This window comes from Vidua chalybeata, chromosome 2, assembly GCF_026979565.1.
Source record: "Vidua chalybeata isolate OUT-0048 chromosome 2, bVidCha1 merged haplotype, whole genome shotgun sequence".
Taxonomy (NCBI): Eukaryota; Metazoa; Chordata; class Aves; order Passeriformes; family Viduidae; genus Vidua; species Vidua chalybeata.
The window spans coordinates 59,254,013-59,276,581 of NC_071531.1; positions in this window are offsets into that span (position 1 = coordinate 59,254,013).

Consider the following 22,569-nt stretch of genomic DNA (forward strand, 5'->3'; position numbering starts at 1 on the left):
TTGACATGCTGTACTAAGCCACAAATAAATAAGCAGTCACAACAAATTTTCTCCCGTATCATACCAACATTTGATGTGGCACAAATATAGCAATATGACTGAGGAAACTTCATGCTTAGAGAGAATATATGTTTCAAATAGAAAGTGTAATCTCATTTATATTTTAGTGGGAAACAATATATGCACAGGTAAAATAACTAAAAAGCAGAGATGAACAAATTCAAAGACAGAAGAGGAATAGAAAGAGAACTGTATATTTTTTTCACTACCAAAATAAAAAAAATCCATAACATACTTAGCAGTTTTGCTATTCCAATGTTTTTTGAATAAACTTGCCATTAGACAAGTTTATTAGACAAGCTTGGACATTAGATGGCTACCAAAATGCAGGTGCATAGTGCCATCCTGGATTATCCAACTTCACTTTCATCTGCCCTTCTTGGAGCAGATGAATCTCCTGTAAATTCTGTGCCACATCTTCATGCTCCAGGCTGACATGTCAGATACTCTTGCTTGCACACAGTGACCCTACGTATCCACGTTAGCCAACAAAATCCCATTCTGCACCTCTGTCCCACAACTGGACATCTAAATTTAGCAACTCACAAACTCAACATGAATTGTACCTGCTTGGAGCTGTTGGGGATGTCTTAGGATACCAGAGTCATAGTACTGGCTGACATAACATGTGGCTTGAAGGAGATCTGTGCCCTCCTGGAGCAACCCCAAAGTTTTCTCACTTTAGGACCTTAAATAGTACTCAACACCTATTTCTTGACAATCAAATCAGACCCATTAATTTCTCCAGCCTTTTCCAATGTATCCAAGTATTTTTCATCAGGACTGTACTTTGTATTCATTTATAAACAACAACAAATATGTAAAGCTTATAATAATACAAAAATAAGATCACATTAGTTCAGCAACAGTCTGGCCCTTTCTAACTTTTTTGCAGAGGATTTAGCTGATTTTGTCATTTTTGGTGTGCACAGACCATACAAACAAAGCATTTAAAGTTCAAATGCAGAAATTTGGCCACCGCTACAAACAAATTGACTAGCCTTAGCAATGAAATGTTAATTGCTGTCTGAGAGATTCAGTTCACAATAAAAGAGCGTATAGTGCTTAATCCTTGCCAATTTAGAAAGTTTTTAGCAGATATGATTATCAAAAGAATGGGTATATGGGGTGTTTTCATATGTAATATGCAATCAAAGAGTCACCAACAGCCTCACCTGCAGGGAGGGATCTGTGAACACAGAGCTGCCATACCTAGTTGATGTTATAAGTTTCTTTTTCCCTGAGGCAGAGACCTAACAGCTGTATTTGGTAAAAACATAATCCTTCTTCTTCAGGTTCAGTTTTCCAGATAATTTATTAATTTCTCAATTGTCCAGCCTAGAAATGTTGGCCATTACACACTACTATGAGCAGTAACCTGTAAGAATGGTCCTCATACAAATTATACTTGATCTTCCATACTGACTCAATACAAAAAGCAAGCCACTGAGATTAAAATGTCAAACTGGAAGACTTTATCCTGTGAACTGAAGTTACTTAGAGGAAAAAAATGTGTGGCTAGACCAGAGTTTCTCAGCCTTTGTATGGTGAAGAAGAAGACAGTATGCAAGGAAGGCAAAGCACATGCAGCCCCTGCCTTTTACAAACTCTGCCTTAAGCCAGACTCAAGTTCCACAGAAAACACTTGACACAGAGGAGAGCAAGTACCAACTATTTCAAATAAATTAGAAAATGGAAATGAGAAGTAAAAATACTGTAATATTCCTACTGTAACATTTCTGGTATAAGGTCATCTGAGATCTTATACCAGCTGCCCACTTCAAACACCCAATCCAAGTTTAAAATATGGTCTCTATGCCCAGAAGAGTTCCCACAGGCATCTTGGACATGTTTTTTGTGTATGTACACATCTGATACACTTGTTTCCAGTCTATAGGCTCAGATTTTGCATGAAACCAAACTCACTGCGCGTCCAACATAAAGTCTCCCTGACAGTCCACAGTAAGGGCAGCCACATTTCAGACTTGACACCTGAATACAGCGGTGTTTGGAATCTGACACTGCACACCCAGATCAGGAACCCTGAACATGAAGCCCCTTCATAGCTGGGGCTGGACCCCTGGGGGATGGTAATATGCTACAGAACTGAGCAATCTTGTGGGTTTAATGTGTGCTCCTACACAGGTGAGTGAGGTTCATCACTCCCCACTGACTCCATGTTGTCTCTGCAGAACAATAATTTTATTGCATTATGAATAGCTTTTAACTTTGCTAGGATGAGGGCAAGATTTGGGGCTGGACATATGAAAAATGGTTTAAATCTGATGGAAAACAGATGTTTTCAGATAATTGGCAATTAAATTATTTCTGATGTTGACACGTTGCCATCAGATTTACAGATTAAAAGGAGTACTTTTTCCTACTCAACCGATACTAGCCATTCTGGCAACTCCTCTTCTGGAACATTTAATGCAAAAGGATGTGCTCTTTTGCTCTTTACACATGAAAAACGATTAGTAAAGAAATCCTTTATGCCCCAGATGACCATGAATACAAGATGTTCATAAATATGTTTCCCCTTCTGACATCTGTACTTCTCACCACACTGGTTTTCAAGTGGATGCAACATGCTGCTAAAGGGCAGGAAAGCTGATGAACTATTACTCCATAGCTGTTTACTACCAGTGAAAACAGAAGGTATCTCAAACTTACATTTTCTGGCCTATATTTTGTGAATAAATCAGAATACTCAGCGAAATCAGTGAAACTCAAAGATGCTTATATTTCCTTGATAACAGCTCATTAAGATTCTTTTCCACCTCAGTTGCAGAGCTGTGACACTTGCACCAGAGCTCTATCAGATCCTCCAGGCTGATATCATTTCAATCAGAACGTGAATTTCATGACTGCAGAAGGTCGTCAAGTCAAATACTGTGTCTGATTTTTAAAAGGGTTGGATAATTTTATGACCATTAATAACACTTGCAGTTCTGCATGTTAAGACAAGGTAATCAAATGTCATGCTTCAGAGTGTAGGCTGTTTGCCATATAGGTCAGGAAGAATATTTTCACCAATGTACACCATTGCATAAAATAAACTTGCAAATAAAGTTCAGCAAGTGAAAACCTTAACATCAAAAGCTTTACCTCCTCTATTAAGTCTTTTTTATATTTGTGTACTACATAAAACAAAGGAAGTGTGAAGGACCAAGCAGCTTCAAAAAAGCATTCAAGCAAATGTGGTCTCTCTAAAAAGAATCAGATGTGAATCTACTTCACAGTCTTTTCAGGTGTCATGTAAGTTCCAAAGATTAAATTTCTAGCCCTCTTTGGAAATGTTTCTTAGCATAGAATCACAGAAAATAAAGGTTGAATGGGATTTTGGGAGGTCATTGAGTTCATCTCTGTTATCCAAGCTTGGATCAACTAACTTTGTACCAAAGAGATACTTATCTAATCTCTCTTAAGACTTCCAGTGATGGACATTCTACAGACTTTTTTTACCCAGAATTAGAACTTCTATGTTATTCTCAACTCATAATTTGAATCAGGTAAGTTATGTTATAAATACAACATATATGTAATTTGATGTAAGCGCAGAATGCTGTTAAAACTATATTTTGTCAATTTTTTTTTTAATTAGCTGCTAAGTTTTCACTGTTTCTGAAAATTACCAAGGACCTTATTACACCTGAGGGTAGCACATACTACCTGAAATTAGTAGTTTGTGGCTAGAGTGCATTCTCAGCTCTATTTGCTGAAGTCCATCTGCATGATATTATCATATTATCAGTAATTTATTTTATTTATACAGTCTCTATGGTCAGTCCATTTCTCAACTTTTTCAAAGTCACTTCCCCAAATCTACAGACTTTATCTTTGAAATTTACAAATCTGCCCCAAAAAGGCATGTTTTTATGATGCATCACAGGAGTCATAAAAGTACCTGTTTGCTTTTGGGTTTTTTCATTAATAAAAATAACATATAAAAGATTCAGCATAAAATAATATATTTAACTAACCAGCATGGAAATTAGATTTCCACATCAAGGAAGTCTGAGAGCTTTTGCAGAGAAGCACAAGGGAGTCATGTTTTGAGCATGATGATAAAACTTTCACAGTTTAATCTACCATCAAGTTTAAAAAAACTTCAGAAATGAAGGTAGAAAGGTTTAGGTTTAGTTGTGACAGAAGAACTATGTCTACCTTTTTAAAGAGTTCTGCATCTGACAGTGACTTAGACTCTGACAGGTTGTCTATCCAAAAATATGACTCATTGATATATGCTATATTTTATCTTTTTGATTTAGTACAAAGATTCATGAAGGTCACTTTAACAATGGCAATGAAGATTAATGTCATTATCACTATAATACCAAAATTAGTTTCAGGAAATTAGTTTCTTTATTTCCAACTGGTTTTCCCATAAATTTGTCAAAAAGGAAATCAAATTTTTGAGAAATTCAAACTTGTTGGTACATTACTTTGGTCTATGTATCCCATAAGGATTTTAAACTAGATGTCACACATATGTTTTCTTTTTATAAATAGACAAAATTTTTCTTTTAAAACATTGATTTTATTTATGTATTATTCTAGAAGTAGATGAACTGAAAGAAAAAATGGGTAAAATTGTTGGCCAGATTTTTTAAAATTATTATTTTTTATATACTTTCTAATTTATTTATTTGGTTTCCTTGGAACATAAAGAATGGGAAAATAAGTTTCAGAAATTCCTTTTTTTAAAAGAATTTAAAATTTAGAACAATATATATATGAAACTATAAAATACAGATTGTTATTTTAAGGTAAGTAACAGATAGACAAACTATTCAAGCATCAATAATTCTAATGTGCAGTGACTGTAGCCTCCAATTCTTTGTTTTACCTGGTTCTGCTCTTTATAATTAATCTATTATCCTCAGTTTATGCAAGAGGCATGGGGCAGGGGCCGTTATTCTGCTCTAAACCTGCCTGACAGAAACTGAAAGTCTTTAGTCACTATTGGAGGACCAAAACAGCATAACAGTGCAACATGGGGAGCACAGATCATGTGGTCCTACAACTAGAAGAAGCAGTCACAGCAAAATTAAGGAAGGGGTTTGAGCTTGGGTTTAGGAATGTGTCAGCAAGCTCACATGAGTTTTGATTCCAGGGCACCCAGATTCTGCCCTCTTGATGTGGCAGAAAATTATCTCTACTGCCTACTCCTTTTAACAAGATAATCTGCAGATTTTGAGTGCACAGAACCAGGTTCTTCATTGTTCTTTGGGAACAAGAGACAGGCAAACAGTTTATACTCAGTCATTTTAAAGTTTAAAGAATGCTCTTTTATGTTTTCTTCTGAATTGATGTTAATTTATATAAAAGCATTGAAACCTGCTGGGAAAGTATCTTAATCTTTAGCATTTGGTTGCCTTTATTTTATCCCTTTTGTAGGTCTAGACAAGTTTATTTGTGAATTATTTAATTTGAAAGTATCTCTGAAGTTCAGCATATATATAATGGAACATATAGACTGTGAAATGTTCCTGGCTATCAAGCTGAGGACATTAAAAAATACTGTGTTGTCAGCTAGCTGGGCTAACAGAAGATCAGACAGCCAAATTAGAGCAAGTGGTTGATTTTCTTGTGAAGATTGATGGGAATGACAGAATAATAGAGGACATGCAGTTAGCATCAGATGCAAAGGGAGTCACAACATCAGGAAAGGTGCACAAGCTGTGAATTCACAGCAAAAAGTTTACTTCTAAGGCATGACATGAAAAAAAATGGAAGTCAGACGATAAGGCACTAAGTAAATGTCTGGAAAAGAAGCAAAGGTAAGGTGAATACTTAGAACTGAGTAAGTGGAGTAATAGTCTTGGAGAACTGAGCCACTCAATATCAGAAAGGCTGAGAAAGGCTGGGGAGAGGAGGTAGTTTGTGGCTTAACATGCAAGGAAACTGTTGAACATAGAGATGTATTCATAATAGAAGGATCAATTAAGCACTTTATAGTTAGCCATTTCTGTCAAATAAGCTGAGATAAAGGAGAAGTATCGGTCTACAAAAGCTGAAAATATTACTATAAGTTTTATAAGAGGTTAGAAAATTATGAATTAGCTGATATAATTGGGAATTATCTGATATTCTGCTGGTGATATAAGGTAAAAAGATACACAACCAAGAGAGATTAGAAATGTTACCTAGAAATAGAAATATTGCTGTAGCCTTCACTTGACAGAATGTGGCCAAAGAGCACTTTAATATTTGCAGCTGTGCTTAGGGTACTGAAATATCTTGGTGGCTGCACTCCAGGTGTCACTTGTCATTTATTGTAGTTGCCAGGGTGCAGAGAGGGATTTAAATGAGCACACAGATGAAAGGAGTAGGACCAGGACCTCAAGGACAATAGTTTGGGAGCATGTCATCAAGCTGATTCAGTGAGCCTGCAGAGTCCATGGGTGGGATCCATCCCAGACAATCAAGTGTTGTTGATGTCAGGTGGTTCCAGAGGATGAATCTTCAACATCCTCCTAAGAGGTTGTGGTCAGTAGCTCTCTGGAAGTAGGTCTCTCCCTGCAGTGACAAAAATTAGGTGCTGGGCCACCCTGTCTGTCTAAATTTTAGATTCCCAAGTTAAATCAGATGAGTTCCTTGCAGGCTTTGGCACAAATGTGCAGCTTGGGACAGACACTCAAATCAAGCCAGAATTATTCAGTTTCTATAGTGACTGAAAGGCTGTGGTTTACCTCCTGTCAGAACTCACAGCATGCATTAAGCCAAATGCTTGCTGGTAGGGATGGTAAGTACAAAGGAGGTTTCTAAAAACATATGAAAAAAGTTAAAGTCCACCTAAGGTTGGAGGATGGATATTACATTCAGGATAATAAAAGTACCTGATAGAAATGTTAAAATATTCTTGCAGTGAAAATATCATGCAGTGCATAGAAAAATTAAGTTATATAGTGATTATAGGGATCATGAAGGGAAAACCTGCAATTTTATCTGACAATTGTGGCAGTTAAGTGTAATTTATAGCCAAATAAGGAGTCAAATTATTTTTGGCAAAGAACCTTTAGTGAGGTTAGAAAAAGTAGATCATGGCAACCTTTTAGAGATAAGAGACACCTCCTGAACAAGGCAGAAATATTGATCATGAGGCATTTTAATTACATTGATAATGATTAGGATAACAGAAATGCAGTTATAAAGAAGAACACATTCTTAATTGTTACATATTCTCAGTGCAGATGTTGTTTCAAGTAATTCCTTGAGCAGGTTTTATAGTCCAAGGCTATTTCATGTCTAATACTAAGAAATGAGCTAAATATAAGAAATCACATTTAAGACACAGAGCATCCTGGATCTACTTATCAGCTTATTGTGGAGTTCAAAATACTCATGAGAGAATGCTGTGTACTAGAAGTGTTTTGACTTTGAGAAAGAAAGCTGAATGCTCTGAGGAATGTTGATTGGAATTCTATAATGTATGAGAAATGTCCTGAAGAAGGCAGGAAATATAATATTTAAGAAACAACTGATGAGAAGGTAATTAAAATTCATCTCAGGCAAACAGCTGTTCTGCTGAATAGAGAGTAGAATGTCAAGCAAATTAATGAAAAGAGAATAATAAGTCTAACTCAAAACTGAAAATTGGAGTATGCTTCTTCTCAAACCTTCTAGTTCAATTACATGGCTAAAAGTGACAGCATTTTTCTATTATCAATAGAGAAAGTCTAAGATAAACAGAACTAGGATATAAAAACACATTGCCAACAATTAAAAGCAGATTAAATCAAACACACCTCTTGCACACCAATTAATTGAGAAAATGGCATGAGTGAATTGCCTAATATTCCAATCTTGTTTATGCTACTGTTAAAATTCTTGATCTTCAATAAAAACAAATCAAGATAACAATTCAGCCATGAAATCTCACAAGCTTTATGATTTATATTGGTTCTTTCCTCTTCTCAGACCATGCAGCAGCTCACAGTAGGTCACGTCCCTACCATCTAGGTCAGAGACAAAAATACTTGGCTGAATAGAACAAGAATTTCTGGGTATGAGCATCTCCTGGAGAACAGCATCCAACAGATATTCTGTATGGACATCTTCTCTTCAAATTTAGAAACCTGAGAAATGTTCATCTGCATCCTGTATTCTAATACTTTGAAGACCTGGCCAAATGCTGGTTTATGATCAACCTCAGTGTCTTTGTCTTAATTCATCAGACATGTCCTAGGTCAGAAAATTTATATTCAACCATGACATCCAGAAATTATTCATTCTGTTTCTGCTTAAACAAAATCACTGACATCCTGCAGACCAGATTTACTAGGAAGTCATAAGATATTAAGTCTTTTCAACTTAAAAATCTGGGGTGTTTTTGTCAGAGAGCAGAGCTCTCCAGCATGCTAATGCTTTCTTGGTTTTGCAGAAGCAGGAACTGCTGGAAGGAGTTTCAAATGATTAATGCTGCTCCCAGTACAGAGCCCAAGTACATGTATTATACACAAATGCTTACTTTGAATGAAATGATTGCTGTGTTTTTGCCCACCAGTATTAGCAGGATTCCTCATCTTAAAGACATCCTAGATCCCATAAAATCTGGGCTCTCTCTGGTGTCATGTAAGCTCCAGCTCTGGCTGTAATTGCAGTTTATGCTACAGAGCCCTTACATCTGAAAAAGCCTGCAGCTGTTTAATTCAACTGATGTGTATCATTCTAGAAAAAAAAAATTCTAAGGAATAGAATATCTGAGGAAAATTTTCTTCTTATAACAACTGTAACCACTGAGATTTCAATTATATGAGCCCTTGTTTCATAATTAAAACATAATCTCAGTCAGTTAGTATATATACATCTTGGTCAGCCTCACAGATGGGTGTGGATCTCTGTGGAAATTAAATTTGTGCCAGCAAAGAGGAATCTGTAAAATTTTCAATCTGTAAAAATGTCAGATGAGATGTGAGACTGAGGTCTTTAAGAGAGGTAACATGAGTTGAACACACCTCTACCTTCTCACTGTCTTCACTGTGAAGTGGCAGAGGACTGGTCAGATATATGGCATTATTTGCCAGATATATGGCATTATATGATGGCTTCTCCTTTTGCAAATCAGATTCAGAACGTTAACTCATAAAGTTAACCCATTGTTTTGGTAGCTTCTTTAGAAATGATCCTGTTCAGAATAATGCCCTTACCACAATTTGGAAACAGGGTGGTTTTTTTTTGTTTTGTTTTTTTCTGGGTTTTTTTTTTTGTTTTTAATATTACATTGTATAACTAATATTTCTCTGCTTTCTAACATTTCTATCACATTTACCCTTTCACAACATCTTATTCATAGCTCTGAGGTACCCTTATGGTATTAAATCAACTAAGATATCAGTTCCAGGTGGAAAATTTACACCCGATAGTATTTACATGCATGACCTTGCATGAGATGCAATTAGATTTCATCCCACTTTGTAATTTTATCTTCTAAGACAACTAGCTCTCCCTGTGTTAATAGACCAGACTTTTTAATTATGGTGCCTCCCAGCTTGCATCTTCACATTCCTCCCCACAATTTTCAAATGGAATATTAACTTTTATATCCGTTCTTAAATCCCTTTGAGGATCTCTATTGACAATTTTCCTTTCAAACCAGGAATCTCACTTCCTTACATAATCCCTTGTTGTTTAACGTTTGGCCAGTTTGTTAATTTTCACATAATTACAGCTGTCTTCTCCATATGAATTCATATTTTCCTATGTGGCATATCTACTTCTTTTAGAACATCAAAGAGATCTTTTGTTTTTTTTACCCCTACTGGGAACATACACTATCTTATCAAAAAGTGGTTTAAGTTTGCTTGGCATTCTCATTTTCTCAATTTTCATATCCTTCACAACTTGTTTTGGCATATTGTGAAGAGCACCATTTCTCTCTGAATAGACTCATTACCTGAAACCTTATTATCTAATTTTATGAGCTAGTTTTCACAGTTAATCTGTTACTAAGACCATCCAATTGATTGTAGTAATTTACTTGAATTAAATGTTGCTGTTCCTGTTTCCATACCTCATTTTAACAGGCCATACTGGCTTGCCCCTAGAGATTTATCAAGTGCTAGTAGTCAGGCAAAGTAGGTCACAGGTGGCTTTAATGTTAGCTAGATAGTATCCACCCACTACAATATTGCCTTTTTTGTGTCACACCCTCTTTATTTTAAACAGCTAATAAACGTTTCTTTTAATTTCCTTCATGAGCATAAAATAAACTCAAGTTTTGGCACACTTTGCATTTCAGGATATTAAAGCTGTAGCCTTCTTTACTGATTATATTCTTTTTTCATTCCTTCTTAACTCTTACCTAATCATTAAGGTCCTGTATATAGTGTTATTTTACATGCTTATGTCTGGAAATCATGCCAAAAATCTGTATTAAAAGAATACATGAAGAGCCATTACAATTTTAAGTAATTTTTTGGACCAGTGGTATTTATAAAAAATCTTTTTCGAAGGTGAGGTGTGCTTTAGTCTCACTAACTTCACCAAACATTTTCCTCAATTCCCCAAGGTTGATTCTTTTTAACAGAAATGGCCCTTTTTGCTTTCAATCCATTTGATATGAACTGAGAGCTCTCTAGATCCAAATTTATTTTCTATAGCTAAAGATGTTCATAACCGAAGCTCAACTGTATATTATTATATGGATTTTGAATGTGAACATAGCCATCCATATTTTATTTCTAACAACTTCTCCAGAGAATTTGTTTTGAAATTCATCCAAGTCACATTTTGATACCTTAGCACTTTATGTTTTTTCAAATCTTTCCCCTTTCTCGTCTTTGCATGCATCAGCACTCAATATTGTTACATGACTTCCGTCCGTACTTCTGTTTTCTTCTTTTAGAACACATACTTTAATTTTATGTATTAATTTTATTTGGATAATTATTGCACTGTATTTCTAACAACAGTTATTGCTTATTGTCTATCCAGCATGCCAGTAATGTCTGCTTTGGTTTTTTGCCTTAGCATTCTACTTCAAGCATTTGCATTGATTGTTTCTTGTTTCCACCTGCATTTTAACTCCTTTGTATGGTTTGTTTTTGGGGCTTTTGTTTGTTTGTTTGTTTTTTTAATGAGTAAATACTTTGAATTTGCTAATGGAGAGGTAACATTTGAGGAAATCTTATAGCCCTCCAGGCACCACAAATATTCCCCAGTTATAATTGGAAAAAGATTAATGTGGAGCTGTGCCATCCTCCTACAATACCACATCATCTTGGAACACTTTGCTCCTGTGAGTAATTTTCTTCAGAAAAAAAAATCACATTAAACAGTAGGTGTCCAAACTAATAGCAATTTTTCAGTTCAGATTTTGTGTTAGGTTTTGCATCATTTTCCGTCACACAGCACACGTAGTAAGATTTATCATATTCCATCAACCAGTTTTGCTAAATGTCAGGCTTTTAATAAAGGGAAAGGGCAAAAAGTTTTAAAGAGTTTGCGTTGCCTTGTTAATCAGCACTTGAAAAAGTTTTGAAGAACTCAGTGACTCATTAATTTAAGAGCAAGTTTCTGGAAGCTATTACATATCTGAAATCCAAATTTTCTTTTAACAATCGGGGACCTCAACTGCTAGATTTCAAATGTTAAAATGTATACTTGTATGTGCTGCAAATCTGGTTTGCCTAGAAAATATATGCAGGCAGCAAAGTAATTTGTCAATACTGACTAGAAGAAGCTATCACAAGAACAGACTCTGAGCAGTGCCAGTGCCTCTCATAAAACTATCTCCCTACCTATTCTACAGGACAGTAGCAGCCATTACCAGCTATTAAAAAGTACATCCTCACTCTTAAAGAGATGAGGCAGGACTGACAGTTCAGCATCACCAGGCAAGTACAGTTGTTGCTTGCCAACCATAACATGATGGACATAAAAAGTCTAAGAAAACCAACAGATGAAAACTTTTACTGTCATGCATTGAAATTAAAAATAACCTCGCCACTTCTTTTTGCTGTAATTCATAATTCCTTGTGAGTTCCCTCACAGCATCTAGCATACAGAATTGAACTCCCCAAAGCCTCTACACAATGGGTAATATTATTTCATCTGAACAGTTCAATTATCCACTGTGAGGGTACTTCAGTAACAGCTGTTCAATGGAAGTATGGGTGGCAGAATCAGACCCTCAGCTTATGTGCAGTTCAGCATCCCTCCACTGTTTAAGTAATTACATCACTACACATTTTCAAGAGGAAATGCAATTTTTGCTAGCAATAACTCAGCAACTTACAGTAAAGGGGTAAAAGCTTTGAGCAGACAATTCTGGGTGTTGGAGATAGTGCAAGTGATAAAGTGATGTATAAAATGATATGATAACAAACACTGACCATATCTCTGATTTTTGTTTAGTAGCAGACAATATCATCATTCACACAGCTGTGAGCCATTCAAGAAGGTATTATCCTGTGAGTTCTGACATCAAAAAACTTATCGCTTCCAACCCTACAGTAAAAAAGTTTAGTAGGTAATAAAAATGAGCAGGAAATTTCCAGAGTGTTCTGAGTTGACAGCAGAGACCAAATTTCCACAAAGTGGTACAGTTATATATAATTTATATCTCTCTGCAGCATCTAATCCTCCTGAGAAGATTAATCCTGGCAGAAGGCATGCCATGGAAAGACTAAATACTTTGCCTCAGGGTCTGCAGTTTTTATTTCTTCCACAGGTTCCTCAGGAATCCTGTTTACAAAGGCAAAAAAAAAAAACAAACTTTTTTTTTTTATTTAAGTCATTTTGCAAATCTTCTAGAAGTCCCTCTCTATTCCTAACTAAGATGATGCCCCTAGTTTTGTTCTGTCCTGATTTTTCAATGAGCTTTAAGCTAGATTTCCTGATTGTCATTGCAGGACACGCTAATAGCTAATAGCTAATAAATAGAAAAAGCTCAGCAGTAGTCTGTAGTATAGTGAAAAGCATAGCACATCTACTGTGACCAAGGTTCAATTCTACCTGTTCACACTGCTGTTATCCTAACACTGCAAGAAGTCAATTAGTTAAAAGGTAGCTATGGAAGAAAAATCGATACTCAATACTCATATAAACAATATTCTTGAGTTCTGTGTAAATAGCAGCATTGTGCAAACTGCTGTGCCAGAGGTATCCTTTATGAACTCAGTCCCCAGATCCCCATTATGTAAAATGCTGTCCTTTCATTTCACATTGACAAAGGAAATAAATCATGGAAGATATGGTCACTGTTGGAAACAGAGTAAAAAAACCCACCAAAACCCAAGACCAGGATTCAGTTCTGGACTGTAGACACCTACACATAAATATGGACCATCTGCTAGGTTTCTGAGCTCCTATTTTAATTGGAAGAGCTCCAGTCCTCTATTTAGCATAAACTTTGAGTGGTATTTGAAGCACATGTGAGAGTCATGTCTGGCCTGCAGCTCCTCTCCTCTTTCCTGTAAGATGTTGTATTCTGTGTGGATATTCTGGCTATTTATGGCGTCTGAAAGTGACAAAAGATGTCTGCATTCAGGAAGCTGAACTGAAGTCCTGGTTGACATGGTTAGTGGCATCTGCTGAGCCAAATCTCCAGGTTTGACTGACCTTATCGATTACACCTCCCTTATCTATAATGAAGCTTTAGTCTCCCACAGTAGACAGCACTTGCATAAGTACATGTGTGCATTTGAAATGTTCTCTGTGCATCTGGACTGGCAGATGGAGGACAGGGTGCAGCATGAGATCTTTGTATTTAGGCACTCATGTCACGTCTCCTAATTGTGTCGATATCTGCATATGGATGTCTTAATGTAAGGGCTAAGTCCTACCCAGGTTAACTGTAGTTTCCTGTCACTTCAGCCACATACCTAAGCCAATAAATAGCTAACTTCATTAAAACTTCCTTTTCAATGAAAAGAAAAAAGAAAATTTTTCAATCATCTTTGAGGCCATAGGTTTTCTTGAAAGTCTGGTTTTCCATTCTAAAGTAGCTTCAATATTAAGTTAATCGTCCCTCTACGGTCCCTCACTGTAAAATGGATATTTTTTATACACCTTTGTGCCACCACAGTCTTGTTTATCTTTCAAATCTTGAGCTCTTTCAAGAGATCAATATATCCCTTGTCTCTCAATTTCAACTGGACAAATAATGGAAAAATATTTAAAGTAACATATTGTTTGGAAACAAATTGTTGAAAAAACTCTGCAAATATTAGATGACTTGACTGATTCACTCTGACAGCCACTTTTTTTTTTTTTTTTTTTTTTTTTTCCACTTAATTTTTTTTTTCTCTCACACACAAGTAGACAAACAACAGTGTGTCACAATCCGCTTGTTGCGGTGTGTCGTGATGGTTCTTTTCACCAATCCCAAAAGTTCAAAAAGGCAAACAGCAGGGGACTGTCAGTTAATCACAACAAATGCACCTTTATTAGGGGCCAAAACAGTAAATGCGATAGTGGGGGATCAGAAAGGAGATAAAAGGATAGAGAGAGAGAGAGAAGAGGGGGATGGGAATAGCTATCAACACAGGCGAGATCCTCAGTGGTCCAGACGATAGGGATCCGTCTGTCATGTTGGGGAGTCTCCGAAGTTCTGGTCAACTTAGGGGTCCAGTTATAGTCCACAGAGGAAAAGAGGGGGGAACAAGTGTAACAACGAAAGTCCATTGTAATCGCCACAAAGGAACAGGTGAGTCCACAGAAACCACCAAAGCAAGACGAACACAATGAAGAATAAACCTATTGAAATTACTGAAGGGAAACAGGTCATGTCATTAGTGGTCAGACCACCAATTTCCCCTCCTCCCTATAGTAGGGGTCTCAGTCTCAGTCCTTGGGAGAAGGGTTCTCATTCTTTGTTTGTCACGGTGGTAACGAGGCAGAGGAGGGGTCTTCAATGAAGGACCACAGGAGTCACCCCCAAAAGTTCATTCGGCTTAAGAACGGAGATTTGAAGCAGGCCCCGTGTCAGGCTGTCCCATGCTGGGTCCATGCCAGGTCTTTGCCAAGTCCTTGCCAACTCCTTGCCAAGTTCTTGTCAGGCCTTATTCAGAACAGCTAACATGACAGTTCAGTGGATCCACCTGCACTGTGTCCTGTTCTAAGCCGGAGCTGTAGTGGGGGGAGGAAGGGATTCTTTCTCGTGGCAATTGGAAGACAGAATGGAGAATGAGGGGGCTTCAGACAGCCTCTTATGCAGTGCAGCACAAAAAAATTCAGCTCTAAAACACAGCCCCACAAATCTTGGAATTACAGCTTTCATAAAGCTATAGTGTTCTCAGCTATCACATCTTTTAATGAGATGTGTTTGGTCTGGCTCACAGTTGCTGAAATACTGTCTCTGTCATGGGTACACAGATAGCCCTCTTCACTCATCTATCATTCCTCATTCCATGATTATTTAATGTCATGATTCCCTATGAGGAAAGTGTATACAGCATATTCAGAACTCAGTACGAGTGGGTGATTTTTTCATGAAAGAGGTTGTATTTCCTGACTTTCACAGAAAGAAGGAAACAATCTTTGCAGCAAAAGATCTTTTCACACAAATTCGCAAGGAGGCTAAACTGTAGAAAATTTACTGTGCTAGTTTATTTCTGATACATATGGATTTTTTTCTTTCCTGATTATTGATTTTTCCTGTACTTTGAAACTGTTCACAGCAGTGAGTGTTAGCAGACATTTTTGGCTTTTCTTTACTCTGAAAAGAAAAATTCAGTCTTATCCACCACCTGCCCAACAACTCTGGGCACAGCAGTGTCCCATCCTTTGGATGACTCCAGGAAATGCTACAGTTATAGTAACCACCTAGGGTTCTTCCCTGCTTTAATATTTTTCTTCCTTTTCTGAGAAATATGTCTGATAGAAACTCAGTTTCTTGTTTCCTAACTGTATTTTTTTAATATAATTATGTAAGCATCAGCTCTACTAGGAGCTGTGAGGTGGCCTGCTTCCCACACAGGTGTGGTAGGTGGGACTGGGAAGTGAAGTATTTTAATTGTAACACTACACCTCCCTTTCTGTAAATGACACTGCCAGTCTGTTTCACTGTGAGTAATTTAGGACTGGAGTCACATTCACCTAGAGAGATCTTTTTCCTTGCTGAATCCAGCATTTTGAATGTTCCATCAAGTTCATCTTTTTCAAGAGCAATCCACTTGGAGACAGGTTTTCTACTTCAGCTGTTACCCAACACAAAAACTGTTAAGGACCAATCTTTTGGATTTTTGTGTGCAGGAAATTTCAGCAATCATGGGAAGAGTTGCACACATGAGGGTGACTCATGGTATGAAGAGCTTACCAAGATGGACCCAAAGTACATCATTACCTGGGAGTTGGTATCTGCCAGCTGACCCAGTGGGACACAAGAAACCATGGCAAACATTGGACTGCTTAGTTAGCATGCCTAGGATCACTGAGCATGGGGAAGACTGCATTTAAATGTCACCCTCCCCATATATAATATATTTACCCTTATAATGGAGAAGCTTATTTTTTAATTTATTTTTTAAAATAGCTTTAGGTAATACTTCTGGTCTACATAAATAGGCAGGAAGGTTGTAATTAAGGTTATATAAGGTTAAAAACATTATACAATAACATATCTTTGAGAAATTTGATAAGGCCTGTCTATGCCACCATAAACATACTAAGTAAAGCCTTTGTATTAAGTTCATTTGAAGGAGCTTGCTAAGAGCTAAGGCACAAAACAGGGGAATTGAATTACAGTGGCCTAATAAATTATCATCCATTAGGTGACTTTCCTTAATTGCCTGCGGGCATGTTTTTAGTCCACCCCAGTTGTGAGGTAATAAACGTTAGTGGAAGGGACTTTAGAACATTCAAAGCAAATAGGACAGTGAGGAGTCTAAATAGTTTGTTGGACTGGTGCCCATGTCCTCATATGATATAAGATAGATCAACAACTGATTTTTCAATTCATGTTTGTAATATTATTTGTGATATGTTACTTGAACCGCAGGCAAAGAGCAAAAGGTAGAAAAGCTGAGGGACATCAGGAAGAAGAAAGAGATACTGATGAGTTGCAAATTTGGAAAGCCTAAAAATCCTTCTCAAAACGGGTTTGAATTTGCCAAAACATACTAAAGTGTGGGAAAAGAGAAGAAAAAACAACCAACCAAGCAACTAACAAAAACAACAACAAAGCCAACAAAACAAAACAAAGACTTGCCAAGATAGAAGGCAAAGGTTTTTCAAACTGCACTATCAAAAAAATACAGATTAAATACCTTTATTGAAGAAGTACTACGGTAAGCACTTTGTGCTTACCTGATGGTATTTTTCATTGGCTAGCAATGGGAATATGGTTTTGTTTGTTTAATACAGTTTATCTATTTTTAAATCTATATGGATATTCTTATTGGTCCAGCATATCTCTAAATAGCAAAGTTAACATAAAAATTCTATTGTGAACATTTAATTAAAAATTAAATCTCCAGAGTATTTCTGACTAGATAAAATTCTGCTTTATTTAATTCATGTGAATCTATAAAGAGAGCTTGCTTATCATTTGAATTTCCATTCACAATATTTAAATATTGAGCATTCCTATCACTCATGTCCTACCATGTCATGTAAAAATACATTTAGCAGTACGTAGTAACAATACATCTTTGGTCTTCACAGTCTTATAATGAGGTGTGACTTTGCAGTAATTTCTTATATGTGGAAATGGATTTTGGTGTAATTACTGTGTAGGAAACAACGGGTAGTGTGATTAAGTGTTGCTGTTTCTGAAGCTGGGCAAATATTGTAAAACTGTAAAATTAAAATTAAAAAATCTCATGGTCTTACTTATCTGGATTCTTTCAGACTTCTGATGTCTGCTTTCTGTAAGAAACTTTACTGGAAAATTATTAGTTCACATGCTTGGATAGTCATGAAAATGTGAATGATAAACGTAGACATGCAAATATTCACATAATATAACATTTATATGTGAAGGGGAATACTATTTGACACAGATAAAAGAGCTATTTAATGAGCCATAAAAATATTTCAATCATACTATTTGTAGCTAGAGTAAAATGTACACATATTACTGAGTTCCAATCACAGCATCACTGCAGATGCTACATCAGATACACCTTTTTAAGAAATAAATACTCTTTGGCATAGCAGGATTAGATCTTGAGTCACTCAGCCAGAGCTTTACTAAATGAAAATTTGGCTAGATATTTATCAACTAACACTCTATTTATGCCCCTTCATTCACTTGTCTTTTCAGTCCCTCTTTCACATCCATTTCATTCTTCACTGCATGAAGCCATTGTTGAACTTTCTAAATAGCCGTCACTTAAAACATCCAAGTTTTAAGCATGCACTTACACACACGCACATTGTACACATATTTGTACATACATTCATAGTACCTGTAGATAGCTACCACTAATAGAATAGCATACATGAAACATAAATTCATATTCAGTAGACACAGAAGTAAAACACAAATTATTAGAAATGTGCTGTTAGGATTTGTTAAATGCAAGTATTAAAATGTTTCAACCTAAAAATTTAACACAGATTTGAATTTACTACAGGAAAAAGAGACCTTTCAATTAGTGAAGTTCATTTTTGTGTGACCTCCCAACCTCTCTACAGAACTATCGTCTCCTTTCATCTGTTACCCCAGTGTGACAGGCTAATAGGGTACTATCAAAAGACCTCTGTTCTCTTTCCCTTTCTTCTGTTCCTCAGCCCATTTCTTTTGTAAAATAAGAGTATTTTAAAATTTAAATTCATTATTTAAATTTCACATCTTGAAATTTCAGATTTCAAACTGAAACAGTGTACAGTCTTAAAATTTAGTACTCAAATTATATGTAATTTAATTGCCAAATAATAATGTCTCACAAAGTGTGAAAGAATTGTCTTTCATGCATACAAATGTCTGTAATCAGTATTTCAGAGAACCATAGAATGACTTGTGTTGGAAGGAACTTTAAAGACCACTTAGTTCCACACCACCTGCCGTGGCAGGGACACACCTTCCACTAGACCACCTATCTCAAAGCCCCACCCATCCTGGCCTTGAACACTTCCAGGGATGGAGGAATCACAGCTTCTCTGGGCAACCTGATCCAGTGCATCACTACTCTCACAGTGAAGAATTTCTTCCAAATACTTGTTCTAAACCTACCCTCTCTCAGTTTAAGGCCATTCTCCCTTGACCCATTGCTAAATGCCCTTATCAAAAGTCCCCCTCCAGCTCTCTTGTAGCTCTCTTTAGGAACTAGAAGGCTGCTAAGAGGTGTCTCTGGAGCTTTATCTTCTCCAGTCTGTATTTACAATGATCAAATGCAAAAAAGCCATAAAGAAGCTTTTCAGCACTAAGATTCTCCTCACTTGTACTCCCTTTGAACTAAATTTTCATTGCAAGGTGACCTCTGTACTGCCATTTTTTAAATGGATACGGACAGGCAAAGGAACGGATAACAAAGTGGTACAAGGAAGGAAGTAATAGCAGGAAAGAGAGAGGGAAGGGAGAACTGGGGAAGATGAGAGGGACATAAAATATATTATAGAGTCTAACAATCTTAAAAAATATCTAAAAAAATTATTATATATTCTGGAATCAACAATTAATATTTCTACAGAACAATGAAATCAAATGCTTGTAAATTGCCTAAAAGTAGGTATGGGATGCAAAATAGTCAATCACACAATATCCAGCATGTCTCCAATTCAATGCAAATGTGAAAAGACAACTGATGCAAACATGTATTGGATAAAGCAAGTTCACTAATGATGAGAAAGTAGCTCTGTCTTTAAATGGGCTTACCCCCATTCACACTTGTTCACAGTTTTTCAAAGCAGGTAAATGTAGTGGGTGCAGAGAACTACCAGGATGCTGAGCAGAAACTGGACACTATCTCAGGACAGAAGAATAAAAGAGCTTTTCTTGTTCAGTAGAGTAAAACAAGACTGAGAAGGGATATTACCATAAACATATCATAAAGGGACAGATGTCACTGGGTGAAAGACCTGAAAAAGCTCAAAAATTATGTCAGCACAAAACCAAAAAAGTGTAAACTGAGTATGACATATACTTATGCTGTAAGTTACAAGGTTGTGTGATGTGTATTTTGCATTAGCAAGATAACGGATTCATGGCCCCAAGGGGCCTGGTGTGAATTCTATGTTCGCAACCAAGTTTTACTTTTAGGAATTTGCCCACAACTACTGGAAGTTTTACTCCTGGGACAGGCAGTCACCACACTGCAGTTAAACTGTCATGGTGAGTTACAGAGAAAAAGGTATCATGTCACTTAAGCATAATGATGCGGCAATTAGCTTTTCAATTAAACTCTCTAAATATGCGCCATGGAATAATTAGAAGGATGCAAGAAATTTAATCTCTTCATCCTGTATTAAAAAATGGGGTAGTGAAGAAATGAAAAATATTTGACTACTCAGAAAATCTATTTGTCTTCTTTATTCAGCGTCTCTTTCTATTGATCACTATCAGTGATGACAAATAGCTTGAAGCTGTGATCCTGAATTGATATTTAATTAAAATGAAGATCTATTCTAATTGTATGGTAAACACATCAGAGTTCTGTATGTAAATAATGTCAACAGATGTGGGATAAGAGAGGAATTTTAAATAAGTGTTAGAAAGTTTGCAAAGGGGCTAGGGAGCAAATCATGCAGAGAAAGCAATAATTAAATTCTGTGTCTAATTTATTTTTACACTGGATTCCACTCTTATTACACTGAGGTTTAAAGACTGATTTCTTATTCTCCCTGCTAGAATGAATAACTTACATGTACGATATGGGGTTTTGGGGTAGTTAAATCACAAAAGTAATGTTTTCTTCATCGAAGTGTGAAACCTATTTGTAGTATGAGTAGACCACGTGTCTTCATGACATTGAAACTTACAAAATGAAATTACTGAAGTGCCTTATAGAGAATAGTGTTTTTCAGAGAACATTTTGTCTCTCAAGCCTGGTCAGCAATTTTCTGTCACTGTGCCCTTTCTCCAAACTCATATATATCATTAATGGGGAGAGCTGAACTGGTCTACTCGGAAGTCTCAGTCAGTTTTCCTTTATAAGATCCTCTACAGGCAGATAGGAACAGCCCCACATTTACAAGCCCTGGTTTTCATGGCCTCAGACACCCTGCTATCTTCTGGAGGCATAGCGCAGAGGAATTTAAGCAATTCAGGAGGTTTCTGGAGTACACTGATGATAATTTCCCCTTCTGAGAGATGGAAGAGTCAATGAGAAGAGGTGCTGGGCTGGACTTCATGCTCACAGTGAGTGGCTTGTTGGGGATGTGAAGGTCAAAGGCAGCCATGGCTGCAGCAACCATAAGATGATGGTGGAATTCAGGGCAGAGGGGAGAGTGAAAAGCAAGCATATACTGCTGGAGAGGGGGAATGTGGAAGACAGCATCAGACTGTTCTCAGTAGTGCCCTGTAACAGGAACAGAGGCAAAGGGCAAAAAAGTGAAACACAGAAAGCTCCTCCTGAACATCAGGAAGCACTTTTTACTGTGAGGGTGACTGAGCACTGGCAGAGATTGCCCAGGAAAGTTATGGAGTCTCTGTACTTGGAGATATTCAAAAGCTACCACATTGTCCTGGGCAACGGCATTTAGGTGGTCCTGCTTGAGCAGGGCTGTTGGACCAGATGATGTACTGACCTCTTCTTTTCCCTTCTGATACAAGAAATACCTGCAACGTCTTCAACAGGTTTTGGCAGTATCTGTTTGGACAAATGGTTTGTGAATAGTCCTCGTACATGAGTGAAGAAAAACGTGCTCAGGAGTAGAGTGTATGCATACACTCATCACAGCTTTTATGTGCTTTGTCATTATTTAGGAAAGAGATTGAAGAGAAAAAAATGTTTGAAGAAAATTATCTCTTTAATTATGTGATATATACAGCAGTTTTACCTCTCAGCTGGAATTCTAGGATTCAAATTATATTCGGTAGGAAGTCTTCACTGTTTTTTACTGGCACTGAAAAAGTGCTTGAGAAAGATATGTGTCTATTAAATCACAGTTCTTGAATTTTATTCATTTTAGTAAGTGGTTATAAGTAATTTTTTAAATTCTCATTTTAAGATTTTTATTTACATACCACTTTGTGATGTAATTTTTACTTTGAAATGACAAATCTTCACAATGCAGTCAGCTGTAAGCAGAATTTTTATTCTTTCTTCTTATCACAGCTGTGCTTAGCCATACTATAATTACATTAACTGCTCTGTCATATTTATCTTTACAAGGACAAAAAGCCATCAAAGGTAATCATGTCTGTAGTAGAATGCAATGCCAGCATGTTACTACCCTGTGAATTATTTCTTCTACTGCAGGATATTAAAATAGATCTGACTTCAACCCAGTAACCTCAGTTAATGTCTGTGGGAGTTACTTTTCCACTTTGTGTCTCAAATCAGAGAAATGAGATTGCCTTGGCCAAACAGTAAGGTGTGAAAGCTCCACTAACTTCAGTCATAGTTTAAACAGGAAGAAGGTATAAGTCTAAATTCTAGAATTAAAAGGTTTTAGCAC